Source organism: Agelaius phoeniceus, chromosome 2 (assembly GCF_051311805.1).
Source record: "Agelaius phoeniceus isolate bAgePho1 chromosome 2, bAgePho1.hap1, whole genome shotgun sequence".
NCBI classification, from domain to species: domain Eukaryota; kingdom Metazoa; phylum Chordata; class Aves; order Passeriformes; family Icteridae; genus Agelaius; species Agelaius phoeniceus.
In genome coordinates, this window is record NC_135266.1 from 94,744,374 (window position 1) to 94,758,043 (window position 13,670).

Consider the following 13,670-nt stretch of genomic DNA (forward strand, 5'->3'; position numbering starts at 1 on the left):
TATGATTTTAAAATAGAGGTGTAGTAGAGACGTCTGCTGGCCCTGAAGTGGGATATGGAGCTGACCTCAGGGCTTTGTTCTTCTTTCTGTTTGCCTCCAAGAAGATTTTCAGATTAAAATCTTCCCAGGAATGTTACACATTGCTACCATAGCCTCTGCAACAAACACTTGGCAATAATTGCCAACCCTTATGGCTCCCTGGCTCCCCTACTGAGGTTTATGTTCTGGTGAGGGCTTCCCTTCTCTGGAGAGATGAACGAGGCTTGTCCTCAGGTGACAAAATTGTCCTTCATTCACTGCTCACTGAAAAAAAGGAAACTGTCTTACACATATTGTTGTTTGGGTTTTCTTTTATTTTATATGAGGTGACATTTACCTACCCTGAGATCCAGACCTAAATATGGAAGTTGCTTTCACTTGAGGTTGTAACACATCCTCTCTGTGGCAAAAGTTGTCACTAGCCTACCCAAGCCTCTTTGCACTGAAGATACTTTTGCAGTGTTCCTGTGTGTGCCCACACAGGCAAATTTGTTCACAGCTCCCTGGCAAAGAGTTTCACTGTGCAGCATGAGTAGGGAAAGGCTCCAGAAGCCCTCGTAAAATGCACAGGTGACAGCAGATCCTGTGGGAACAGGTCAGGCTTTGCTTTCATATGTGTGCCAGCCTGGAGAGTTGGCCTTGTGCTGGAAACATATGCCAAAGGATGTCCTAAAAGTAGGTTGAAAACAGGAAATTCATCTGTGTTCACTAACTGTCCATAGTGAAACCTGTTCTTTTTTTCACCTTATCTCAAATGCACTGTCCTGACAAGCAGAACATTATCTCCAGTTTCAGCTCTGAGAGATTACACCTATTCTGCCTATAAGATCAAAGTAGGGTCCCAATTTCAAATTTGACTCTCTTTTCTAATGCTCTTTTCTTCTAGCTCCAAAACTATCTTCTGCCTTCATCTTCAACTTTCCCAAATCTCATCCTGATCTCATGTTCCTCATTATATGGCTGCTGAAATCTTTCTGCCCAATTTCTCTGTAATAGTTCAGTGTGTCCTTAACCAGCAATTATACATCAGAGATCAAAAGGAGCCTTTCTCCATACCAATAAGATGCTTCTGAGACTAAAATTTTGCCTGGCTACTTTATTGTCTCTGCACTTCTAAATCAAACTGATTCCCATTGCCCCCCAGCTTTCCTTCGTCATGTTTTTCCTCTAATGATCTCTGTCTCTTACCCCATCTCCTCCATAGTCTGCACAGCTTGCGGTGTAGGATCTCCTTCTTTGAAACTGTCCTCCCAGACCCTCACACTGATGGGTTACTCACTGATATGAAACAGCACAGACACTGTAGCTGCTGTTTGGCTTCACCCAAGAAATGTCTCTCCCTGACTGATGTTGGCTAATTAGAAGATCTGATGTGGTCTAATAGCTTGGCTCTTAAATGCAAACCCCCTCAGCTGCAAAATGCTGGGTAGATTTTCTGGCAGCTCTCAATTTTCTGCTCCTCTTCTATTTTCTTATTACACTAAGTAAATATGACCCTTTCTTCTTCTTTCCTAGAACAACCTATTTAGCAGACATTCAATATGTAAGTAGTGAAGGTGATAGAAATGCACACTAATGGAGAACTGAGGCTATAATTTGAGTACACACAGAGCCTAGGCTGTTCAATCCTTGTTATGGAAGTGTAGGTGAGTTCTCCAGCTCCACAGTCCAGAGAAAAGGTATGGATCAGGGGGAGATGAGTGCTAAGGTTTAAAGCATAAAGATTGCAACTGAGGTATAGGTAGCTATTATTTGGTTCTGTGTTATCACATGACTGCAACTTTTCCTTTAGAATGAGCTCTTAGACAAGACATCCATGCTTTTATGACTCTTGCAGTCAACCATAGTCATGAAATCACTGTGGCCAGAAGAAGCTCCAGCTGACTAATAGTGCAGTAGGCACCAAGAAGCCACCAAGCTGTGTAGCAGGGAGGTATCAAACTAGCTATGCCAATGTCTGCCTCAAGACATGAGAACTCAGGTCTCAAAATCACCAGAACCCATGATGGAACTTCATTACTCAGCTGATCAACAGGGAGAAGAGAGAAAAATAGCATGAAAAGAAGGGTGAGGAATTGGATTTCTAAAAGTTATATGTATGATAAAGCCAGATTCTGTCAGAAGTACAAAACCCAACAGGATGAAGATGATACTGGCAGAGAAAAAATCAGACAATTTGAGATCTGGAATTAAAAAAATGTGAATGAAAATAGGTCTTTTCTCCAATTCAGCATGTGCAGGTGTGTATGCTAGACCATCTTAGTTCCTGACACACCTAAATTCCTACGTTTGTACTTCTCAGGGCCTTTATCTGGCTCTGTTAATTCCAAATTCAGGGAAAACAGGGCTCAAATGGATAGTAGTTCATAAACACAGCTGTCATCTACCTTCCCTGCCACAAGACTGGATCAGATACCAAGAAATTACCACTATTATTTCCTTCATTGCAAATTTAGTGAAGTAGTGAGATACTAATCAAGCCATCCTACAGTCTGGATGAGGGGACCAACACCTAAGAGATGTTTTGAACATGCAATGATAAACCATCTTCAGGGACTTGTAGCATTGCCTATTTTCAGTCTTAGTTTACCTTCAGCATAATGTGGGGAAGAGAAGCAAAAGGGAAGGTTTTAGCTCTCTGTTTCCTCTTCAAAGAGTTTAGCTGCATTAGCCTGTCACTTGTTACTTAGAAATCTTTCTTCTTTTTATGTTAAGATTGGATTTGCCAAAAAACAAAACCTATTTTTTTCTTTGTACAGACTACAGGTGAAGAAATAAGGTCAGGAAAAGCAACACCAAAATGAAGCCACTTACAATAATGTTTGCCTGCATATATCTATCCTAAATGGTAGGAAAGTATGAAAGCCTCCTTCTATTGCTACTCTTGGTGGGGTAAGCAGGGAGGACAGGCGTGGGACCTTCCAGTGGCATGAAGATAACTTCTTGGCATGGTTCAGAAGCATCTGGAACAAAAGTCAGCTTAAACCATCTTTAATAAAAGCTGTGCACAGCAAGCACAGTCTCAGCCATAAGCAGCTTTACACTGCAATCATAACACAGAGAGATCAGAAACAGCACACACTACAGAGACCAAGTCTCACTTTCAGTAGTGATTCACAGGGGCAGATGAGGACAAAATTAATGTAAGTAGGGGAGAAAAACTGACATTGCTGTGGAAACCATTTCATTTCATGGCATTTTAAGTCTAAACTAAATTCCCAACAATGAATCAATGCAGTTTTGTGTTATTCTACTATTGCAGCCAGCCCAGAGTGGGCCATGGTGACAAATACATTCCAGGCTATCTCCATGAAGCAGAAGCCCCTACTGTTTCAGCCAAAATGCCTGTAGTGACAGTATATGCTTTATGTGGTTCAGCTAGGACTGAGAAACCTGATCTCATAAACTTTGTCAGCATGAATTATGTCTTTATTATATTAAATGGCATCTTGGCGTTTGCCCATATACCACATCGCAGCTCAGCAAACACATATACAGGCCCCTCTGCCAGAGCATGCAGGCATGGGGGCAAAGCTGTGGTTGTTGTGAGGCTCCCATCTCTGTGCCTGTCCAATTTGGTCATGATTGACATCTCAGCTGAGATGTTTCATCAGTGTAAATTCCCCCTCCCCGCCTCATTCTTAAGCTTTCAGAAGGGAGGCGCTTGGTCCTGTGTCTGCTCAGAGGAAGCACCATGACCTACACGTCTGCCCCTGACCTTTAGCCTGATCAATAAAACTACAAATTGGTCTTTTCTTATCCTCAACACTTTAGTCATAAAACCCTATTGAGATGGAATGAAACACTGAACTTTATGTCTAGCTCATGAACATGTTTCGTACCAGGGGAGAGACTGGCAGTATTTCAGCCATCAAATACACAACCCTCTTTCATTCACTCTCTGTGCATCAATTCTGTGTGATATTTGAAACCTGTAGAATGTCATTTTTGGTTCTATATTCACACATTTTCCCAGATATTCCAGAACAGCTAGAACCTCTAGTGTGCTTTAACAAAACTTTTTTACTACCATGCAGGCTTTCCACCTTTTTGTGATGTTCAGGAGGAAGAAGGGAAGTGGTCTCATTTCTCTCAGAGAGGAACAGAGATCATTTTAGGAGAGAAAACAAAGCCCAATAAAAGTGTAATGCTAGATGGGTGCACAGTCTTTGCTGGTATTTCCGTTGCCTGATGTTTTGTCCCTGCAGGGAACTGCCTGTAGTGGGGCAAGGAGCATGAGAGGACATGGGAGGGCACAACCCAAGACTCTCATCTTCTTAAGACTGGCACAGTGTTGGCAGACCTAAGCTTGCATTGGCCCTTGTGCAATAAGCAGTACTTGTGTCTGAAAAAACATGTAATGGGGTTTTATACCAACAGCCTTTATCATAAAATCAGAAGGGCTTTAACATGGCTCTAAATGTGCTTGTGTTACTTTACCCATTGAAGAGCAATTCAGAGGGAGGAAGGAGGTTGTACTGCACAGTTTTGTGCACAGCTTGGAAAATCTATTCCATCGTTACAGTGAAATAGCTGTTGGAGCCACATGCTTTCTTCATGCTGGCAAGAGTGTTGTGTATTTAGCATGCTCAGCTGCTAGTGGGGTTGTAAACCATACTTTTTACTCAGCTGCACTGCCATGGGATGGCCTTGAATAACCTCCTGTGTCACATCAGGGCTTTTTACTGGTGAAATGAAACATGGCTGAGAATCAGAGGAAGGAAGAAAATCCTAACAGACTCTTCAAATTCCTTTTGGATAGCCAGACCATTCATTTTGCCAGGAAGGCTTGCCATCATGTATATCCATCCACAAAACCTAGAAAGCCAGATCCAATCAGTGAGGTGGACCAGAAGACCAGGAGTCTTTGGGTTCTTGTAAGCCCAAGAGGAGTGGTATGAAAATAACAACATCTCCTGTGTGGCTCTCTGATGCTGCTGTGTGCTACCTAATACTGCTGAGTCTGCAAACACAATTTCCTCTGCCTCAGCTTGCAGGAGAGCCCAGAAACACTGTGTTGGAATCACACAGCACATGTTCAAGGCAGGCAGGTGGCAGGTTCAAAGCAGAGTGAAGAAACAGCTCCTTTATGTAATGCACAGTTAAGCTCTGGAATACCTTCTCTCAGGATTCAATGCGTGCTGGAACTTCATGTGAGTTTCAGAACTAATCCAGTACAATCCTGGAAGAAGCAAACATCAGAAGCTACCTGATGCAGCTCTGCTGCTGTATTGTACAGGGAGTTCTTAAGCCAAAACTTGCTGGAGACTGGAAGAATATACAGGGCAGAAGTTGCTATATGCTGGCCTTGTTCTCTGCTCTTAGCAAGGTACCACTGTTGGCAACTGTTAGAGAGAGGACTCAAGCTACACAGAATGGATGCCTCTGCTCTTTCTGATTTTACATAATCATACATAATGCAGGATGTGACTAGAATCTTCAAGGTTTATGTGCTTTCACACAGAGAAACCACACCTTCAGAAAATAGAGGCTTTTCCTAAAGAGACTTTTAGTGACATCAGCTTTTAATGACACTGGATCCTTATATCTCATTCCAGAGATGGGACTTCCGTCTTCACTCATTTATCCTTTATATAATTTGCTGGATGATCTTTGTGTTGAGCCAGAGATCAGGTCTTTATTATAATGTATACTGCAGTGTCTTATTAAAAAAATAGAGGAGTTATTCTTCAGAAGAACTAGTTGCCAAAAAAGAAGATAAACAGAACAAGAAGCACAGCAGAACAGAGAGGGAGCACAAGTTGAGGAAAAGTTGGTCCCATTTGAATTGCTAAAAAACCAGTTCACATCTCTCAACTCCCAAATGATGCCACACAAACCTCATATCATGCCAGCTGGTCCAGTCCCAGGCTCATTTTAAGCCCTACCTCAGAACACTATTTTTTTTTTGTATTTTATTTAAAAGTGCTTCCTGATTTTATAGCTAAGTGCCCTTTCCTCTGGGGAAAAGCAGTGCTATCTGACACAGGACAACAGCTCAGCTTTTGGTGGTGGTTATTGCTCTGCATTACTGTGACCATTTTCTTCCCTTTTGCAATGCCATTAAGGACTGAAGGAGGTGAATAGTCAGAGGATAATACACCATTAGGGACCAGCCCTAGCTGCACAATACATTTCAAATACACCGATATTCACCTTCCAGTTTCATCTGTAGTCCATTCTCTGTAAAAAGATACCAGCACTGATACAACTAAGGCTTGCCCAAACACAAATCCTGTTGGAAGCAGTGACATGAGTAGACCACCATGATTTTAGCAGAACCAGGATTTCACATTCCAACTTCCCAATATGTTGTCTTCCATGACCATGGAACTTGAGTAACGCCATATGATATAAAATACGCTGCGTACTAACAGATTTGTGTTGGACTTGATCTAGTCATTCTGACTTCTTTATTCATATGGTTGAGCTGTGTAAGGAATAAATATCTCTGGTACCAGATTTAGAAAGAGTGTATTTTATTGCAGACAAGAAGATATTATCTGCTCTGGTGGCAGTACGGGGGATTGATGGCAGTTTACAAAATGCAGAAACTCTGTGTGTATGTGTTAATCTCTGATAGGCTTATCGCTGTACTAAACTGCTTCCATAAATCGTAGGCTTAATGCTGCTCTCAGGTACACCAACACACACCCAGTAACTCCTGGACAATTTTAAGTTATATAAATTACAGCAAAATTTGATCCCTTGTAGTGTCAGTGGTTTTTTAACGCTCATCTTTTCAATAGGTGGAACACATAAACACTTGAGATTGTCACTTACTTCACCAAATTCAGCCTTGCTGGAAGGCAGCTGAAGATATCCACTGAGTATAGCTAAGAGGGGCAGATTCCTTAAACCCATTATATGGGGTGATTTGTGTGGCATTCATTGTGACTGGGCTTGAGGTGTATATTTGCCTTGTTTTTACAATATATGGCTGGTCAACTCGTAATGCATGTTGTACTCAAATCTATGGATAAAATATGAAGCTCACAGAGGAAAAATAAGAACAGAATTTACATTTCATTCATTTTTTCGTGTCTGCTGTTTCTGCATTCTCAAAAATCAAAATGCATTTGTTGAATCCTAATCTACATCAAGCTGTCCAGAAGGAACATTCATTATTCTTTTATTGTCAGCAAAACACATTGAAACAAGGATATTAAACATCTGGCCAACATACATTTATGTGGCCCAAATGGCATATTCAAGTTCTAAGAATGTAAGAAATTCTTTTGAAACAAAAGTAGTTTTCCCTCTGACTTGGGAGAGAAGCTATAAAATATGAGCTTGTATAAATAAAGCAGTGTTTTCTACCTGAGACAATGTGTAGCATAAAATGTTACCTGGGAAGTGCAAACTCCTGTCCTCTACCACTAATCTCATTTCAAGTCTAGTGAGGGCACTTAGTCTTAACTAGTCTGCTACTAAGCCAGGGTGATTTACAGAGAGACAAGTTTAGGACTAGAGATAAGACAAAACCCGAATATTGCCAAAAAAAACAAAAAAGCTTAAAGAACAAAAAGAGTAGAGATTTACAGAAGAACAGGGACCAGAAGAAAAAAAGAAGGCAAAAAATCAAAAAATCCATGGCCATAGGACATGGGCTTGCTTTCACCCCAACAGACAGGCCTCAGCTATGGCTGGTGATAGGACCACAGAGGGAGATGCTGTTTGCAGAGGTGCCAGAGCAGGCACAGCTCAGCTCCTGTGAGGCTGGTGTAAAAAAAAACCAAAAAAAAAACCAAGAAAAAAAAAGCTGGGAGGTAAGCTCCCAAACATCAGGTCACAACCCCAGCACCTCAAGGTTTTTCAGCCTCAGAGAATTTTTCTGCTGCCAGCACATTTTGGGTAAGAAAAGTGATTTTCTGCAGCAATGGAAAAAGGCAAGAAAGGCTGAAAAGTGGGAAGGTGAGAAGGATCAGTGGCACTTTGGGTGTCATCAGCCTGATGGAAAGGATAGTAGATTTCAGGAGGTGTGTGAACAAGAGGGGTTGGCAGTGAGATTTTCAGATTTATAGGAGATGACAGATAGGTAATAGGGTCTGTCACCTTTCCTCCACTTCCCTTACCATTTCTCCCCTGATGCCCTTTATTCCTTTCTTACTCCCTGCAGTAAGGCTCCATTTCCAGTTTACTACCTTCCCTAAACCCCCCAATCCCTTCTCTCTACCTGAGCAGCCTTCTGCCTACACATACGTCCTCTATCCCATCTATTACCCATCTGTATCTTATCTCACTCTTCAAAACAGCTCCTCCGGGCAGCAGAGACTGCTGTCATAGAAATGGAGGCACAGGGGCAGAGCTAGGAAGGCAGAAATGGTAGAGAAAGGAGACGGGAGTACAAGTGCAAATGATGATTGCTCTTGATGTAGAGGACAACAAAGGCAGTGTGCAGACTGAGCCTCTCCATCTAGGAAAGAAAAGGCACCTGGTTATCCTTGATGAAGCTTTGTCTTAATACTGCTGCATACCTTAGAGCAGTCTAAGTTACTGTAGTATGCCAAGTCAATTGGGGATGGTCAGGGGCAGGTCTGCTCCTATCCAAAACACACGTGGGCATTGGAAGTCACATACCTTCCCCACATAGCAGCTGTGGGGTCTGCAGCCTCCCTCCTGCCATGGGACCTCGAGCCCTGGACAGAGCTTGCTGGCAGACACATGGGGTGTCAGAGAGGGACACTGCGAGGAGTGCTGAACAGGGAAAATAAGAGATGTGGACGCTGTGCCAGGTGGTGGCAGGAGGGGTAACTGGTGTGTCTCATGCATAAGGTTGTCCTGCTGGCAGGGCTCACAAGCCCCTCCCCATCTGGGGATGAGCAAGGCACAGACAAAACACCACTCTGGAAGAAGACAAGGCTGAGAATGAGGTTAGATTCATAACAGCCAGACATATAATTTCCATCATGCAAGACAGTTCTGCACCTTTATTCAACATGATAGTTAAGAAGCGTGGAAATAATCAGGAGGAAAAATACCTGTGATCAAGGCACTATCACAGAATTCAAACATCCACGGCTGCATGCTAAAAAACATTGCCACTTGTTGGGTAAATGGAGGAAACCTTGTCTCTTTTCTTCTTCTGTTTTAAACTGAAATTCTGTTTTAAACTGAAATAACTACTTCGCGTGATCTTTCAGATGCCTTGATCACTGGACATTATAAGTTGATATATGTGCCCACCTTACAAATTCAGCTGGTGTACTTGTCCATTTCAGAGTAACTAAATTATAGCAGTGTAATGACTTGGAGTCCAGTTTTCAAAAGCCCTTATCAAGTGTTTTAAAAACTTGGATTATACTTTCCAGAGTACCTCCAGCATTTCTTACAGGAGATGTTCATGAGTGGTGAGGGAATGGCTGCTATGTAAAGTAACACTAGTTTGATTTCTGTGGGGCAAATTAAAAGACGATTACAACAACAATAGCTATAATAATAGTAACAACATCATCGATAATAATGATAGGGTAGCACTCTTTTAGCTGAGCTCCAGTAAGTACTGCAGTGATGCTGCTGCCCTCAGCTGCCCATCCTCCCCTGTGACAGAGCCTTGCTGTCGCAGAAGCCGAGCCAGTGGAGGGGATACGTGTCCGGGTGCTTGGCTGTCCCCACACACAGCCCATGGTGGCTCTGGCTAACACATGCAGAGCTCAGCTTTAGCACACATTTTCCAGGGCTGCTCCAGAGCTAACAGCCTCCAGCAGCAAGGTGGGCTGGACAGCAGGGCTGTCAGGGCAGCACCCAGCATATGGAAATCAGAGCTGTTGTTTTTAATGAGAGGAATGAGGATGCCTGTACCATGTTTGAATACATACAACCCTACCATGGGATTGCCACACTGATGATGTCTGACAGGCTTTTCCATTGTGTCAAGTCCAGTGTTTGGCAAGGGCAAATAAGTGTTTCCAGTGAAGCAGAATGAGTAACCTTTTGTTAACCAGTAAGAAGAACAATTGAAGCTTAAGAATTAAGTGATGTCCCCCTGTTTCAAGTTGTAACCAGAGATTGGTGCAGAAATAGTTGCCCTGTGGCTGCTGCGTGTCCCCTGCTCCTGGGGTCAGCCATCACCCATGAGCTGAGGCCAAGCCCTGCCCATCCCTCTGCCTGCAAAATGTCCACAGCTCTTCCTGTCAGCTGCAAACAGCTGTTGCTAGGGAACTGCGAAAAGTCAAAAAGACAGCGAAGGATGAGGGGAGAGCAGCAGCAGAGGGATGGCAGGCCGCAGCTGGCGAAGGGGGAGGTGAGGGGGAAGGGAGGCGAGAGGGTCAAGAAAAAGGAAAAGGACTGAAGAGCCTGGGCTGGGAATTGGTCCCCATCTTGCCACAGAGAAACAATTCCCTGTCCCTCAAGCACTGTATTTTCTTATAATCACTAAATGGCTTTCCTTGATTTTGTTTGTGTGTTTGTTTGTGTTTGGGTGTTTGTTTGTTTGTTTGTTTTAAACCTCTGTAGGACAGAGGTAGAATGTCTTTTTATTTAGTGTACTTTCGCACATGATACTGTTTTTTACTTAATTATCACCTCACCTTTCATCCCTTTCCTCTTACAATTAAAAATTTGCCATTCTTAGTTTTGCTTTCGTTCACTTTTAAAGACTGTTGTTCTTTTCCACTGAAGCATTGAAATTGTAGATATACCTCATCTGGTAAATGCAGCTGGAACTAAAACAACAGTTTTCATATTTTGTCTTGAAATTTTCCTTGTTCCTGGAGTTGATGGGGTGCTGACAGATGTTTTCTCTCTGGGAAACATCAGGGTTATAAAGTTATTCACCGTACCGAGCTACCTATGCTCCAGTCAAGATCTGCCTTATTTATCTAAGGACCTATTTCAAAGCCAGCTGAACCCAGCAGCAGGTTGTCCCCATGCAAAACTAACTTTGGATTAGGCCATATCACTACAAATCCCTGCTGATTCATGGGTCATATATAATAAATCTGCATCTGGTGGCATTTGACTGCCCCCTGAAGAAACTGGACACCCTTAGAGCTGGTGCAGGTCTCTTTATGGCACCAAACCACAGCTCAGACTCTGGCATTAGGTCCTCTCAACAAATGCCTCGATGTCTCTGCCACTGCACTGTATTGAGTGGGTTGGAATGTGATAAGTGATGGTGTTTGAATTAGGGTGGATTCTAATTGTGGGCAGTATGAAAGCTGTCTGAGCAAATGCATCTAAATAAGGAACAAGATTATATAGTTCATTGCCAAACTGGAACAAGGAAACAAAATATTCTTTGCAATTTAAAAAAAAATTAGCAACATTTTGGATAAAAAGGTCGGTAACAAGATATATATGGATAGAGTCATTAAAGAAAATAAAATAAATTATGTGCGGAGTTTCCAAACTCAACTGTGGTTGCAATACCTTCCAAAGAAAGCCATGACTTGTAGTAAGAAGCTCTGTTTTATTGGTTTCAAATACTGCAATGTATAATTGACTTATGGCAGGGGTGGGTGGTGGGATAGGCAGTATTTCACTTCCAAGCGTTTGGTCCAAAAAAGGTTCCAAGCCTTGGTTAGCAGTGATTGAATGTTATTAGTGTTTGATGGGTCTCTGGTGGAACCTGTGAAATGCGTTGGAGGTTTCAGCACACTTCCTAGTGGACAGGTGCCCATACCACTAAAACCACAGCTCTTTGGAGCTCGCTACACTCACTCTCATTGGCAGTCTCAGTGGAGAGGCTCACAGCTGAATGGAGCGTGGAGCAGTCTCCATGCTGATATTTCTTCTCTGCCAGTCCTGAGCTGAGGCACAGTAAAGAAAATACAGGGCTCACTGGCCTGCTGTTCCTATCTATTTGTCAGAGCAAGGGAATCTTTCAGCTTTTGGAGCAAGTGTGATAAAGGAATACTACTGAGCTTGCAAAAACCCATTCTTCCAGGAGAGGAACCAGAGAGGATTTAAGCCCTACATTGGTGCTTGGTATCTTGTTCAAAATTTTTCAGGCTTCAGGAAGAAAAATTCTGTTTGTTTTGATCCTTATCAATCTTCTCTGCAGGACCAAAGGACCTTGACTGGGCTCTTCTATAGTGCTTGTGGTTCTTTGTGACCCATGCTACACTCATCGAGAGGCACGATTTACCCTAAGGATACACAGAATTAAATGGTTTGAGAGGAACCATGTCATTTTCTGCACTTGGAAAGCTCAGTCCATCCTCTCTAGTCAGTGACAGGTGAGAGAACTGATTTCTGCAAATAAAGGCTTTGGCACATCAGGCTTGGTCTTTAGAGGCTATTCACAGAGCTCCATAGCTCATGTTGCTCACTGACATTTACAATTTACATATTGCTTTCACCGAGCTGCTTCTTGGCAGGCCAATAAATCCACCTGGTTTTTGATGGCTGTTGGTCAGGTTGCTTCCCCTCACTATCTCCAGGCCTTGTTCATTTCCCTCAGTGACCAGGCACTTCTTCTGCTTTGCTCCTGTATTCTCTGGCACTTGGCCTTGCAGTATCTGCCAGGCAGTTCAGCACCTAAATCTGTTGTTATCCTAAGCAGACTGTGGTGGGTGGCTTGTTCATTAACCTCTTTGCAGCCACAGGAAATATGCACAGCAAAAAGGCATTGTAAAGATGGGGGGTGACACGTTGAAAAGGTTGACAAGGAAGAATTGTGGGGCAGCTACTGTGTAAGAAGCTCAGGAATTCCCTTATTGCTATGAAAATCCTCAATAACTTATTCACTAGGGCTGGATGACAACCAAAAGACATCACCCTTCTGACTTTCAGTGGTACCTTTAAGAAAGAGAAGCATTTGCATGGAGAGGTAGCTGCATGCCAGACATGTGACTACAGACTGGCCTTCTCTGTGCATTCTCCAGCATCTTCCTGCATCACAAAGCAGCAAAATCTGTCTTTCAATCACCCCTCTGAAGGAACCCTCTCATTTTATTGACAATACAGGCCACATGGATAAATGAATTTCCTAACCTAGGAAGCATTCATCTCATCCTAAGAGGTGTCTCTAGTAGATGGAAGCAACATATGTAGCCACTTGTGTCTCCCCACTGATTATAGAGGGGCTCTGACTTCACACTTACATGTCTGGGTTTTAGGTGGCTGAGCTCCGCTGAAACAAACCTTGTGCTTGACGGTCTCAAGATGACAACAGTGGGATTAAATGGTGGAATTATAAGTCATTTGAAGTTATAGTTCTCTTCTTACAGTTTCAGTATTTCCTGAAGATAATGAATAGATAGATCCCAGTATTATATCAGCAGGTCAATTTTGTCAGATATAATAAATCATGAACTAAACCAGAATACTACTTTTTGTGTCCAGAAGTGGTTTTCTGTGACCACAGAGATTGGGTAAGCTTTGAACTGGAAAGGAATAGAGTTAATACTAATTGACTAGGTGTTTTTGTCCTGAGCAGGTGGAAAAGTGCAGCTGTGGTTGCTGTCAATATGAGACAACAGCATGGTCAGTGGGGTATAGCAGTAAAGCAGTAAATAGTGAAAGATCTGTTTGTGCTACCTAACAGACTGAATAACAAAAGGACAATGGTTTGATCAGATGTTGTAGAGGTGAAAGCTCCTGCATCAAGAACAGCAAAGCCTCAGCCAGAGAAATAGAAACTGGAGAGGAATTGGACAGGCCCTCTAGAATGCCAGTGCTGACAAGGC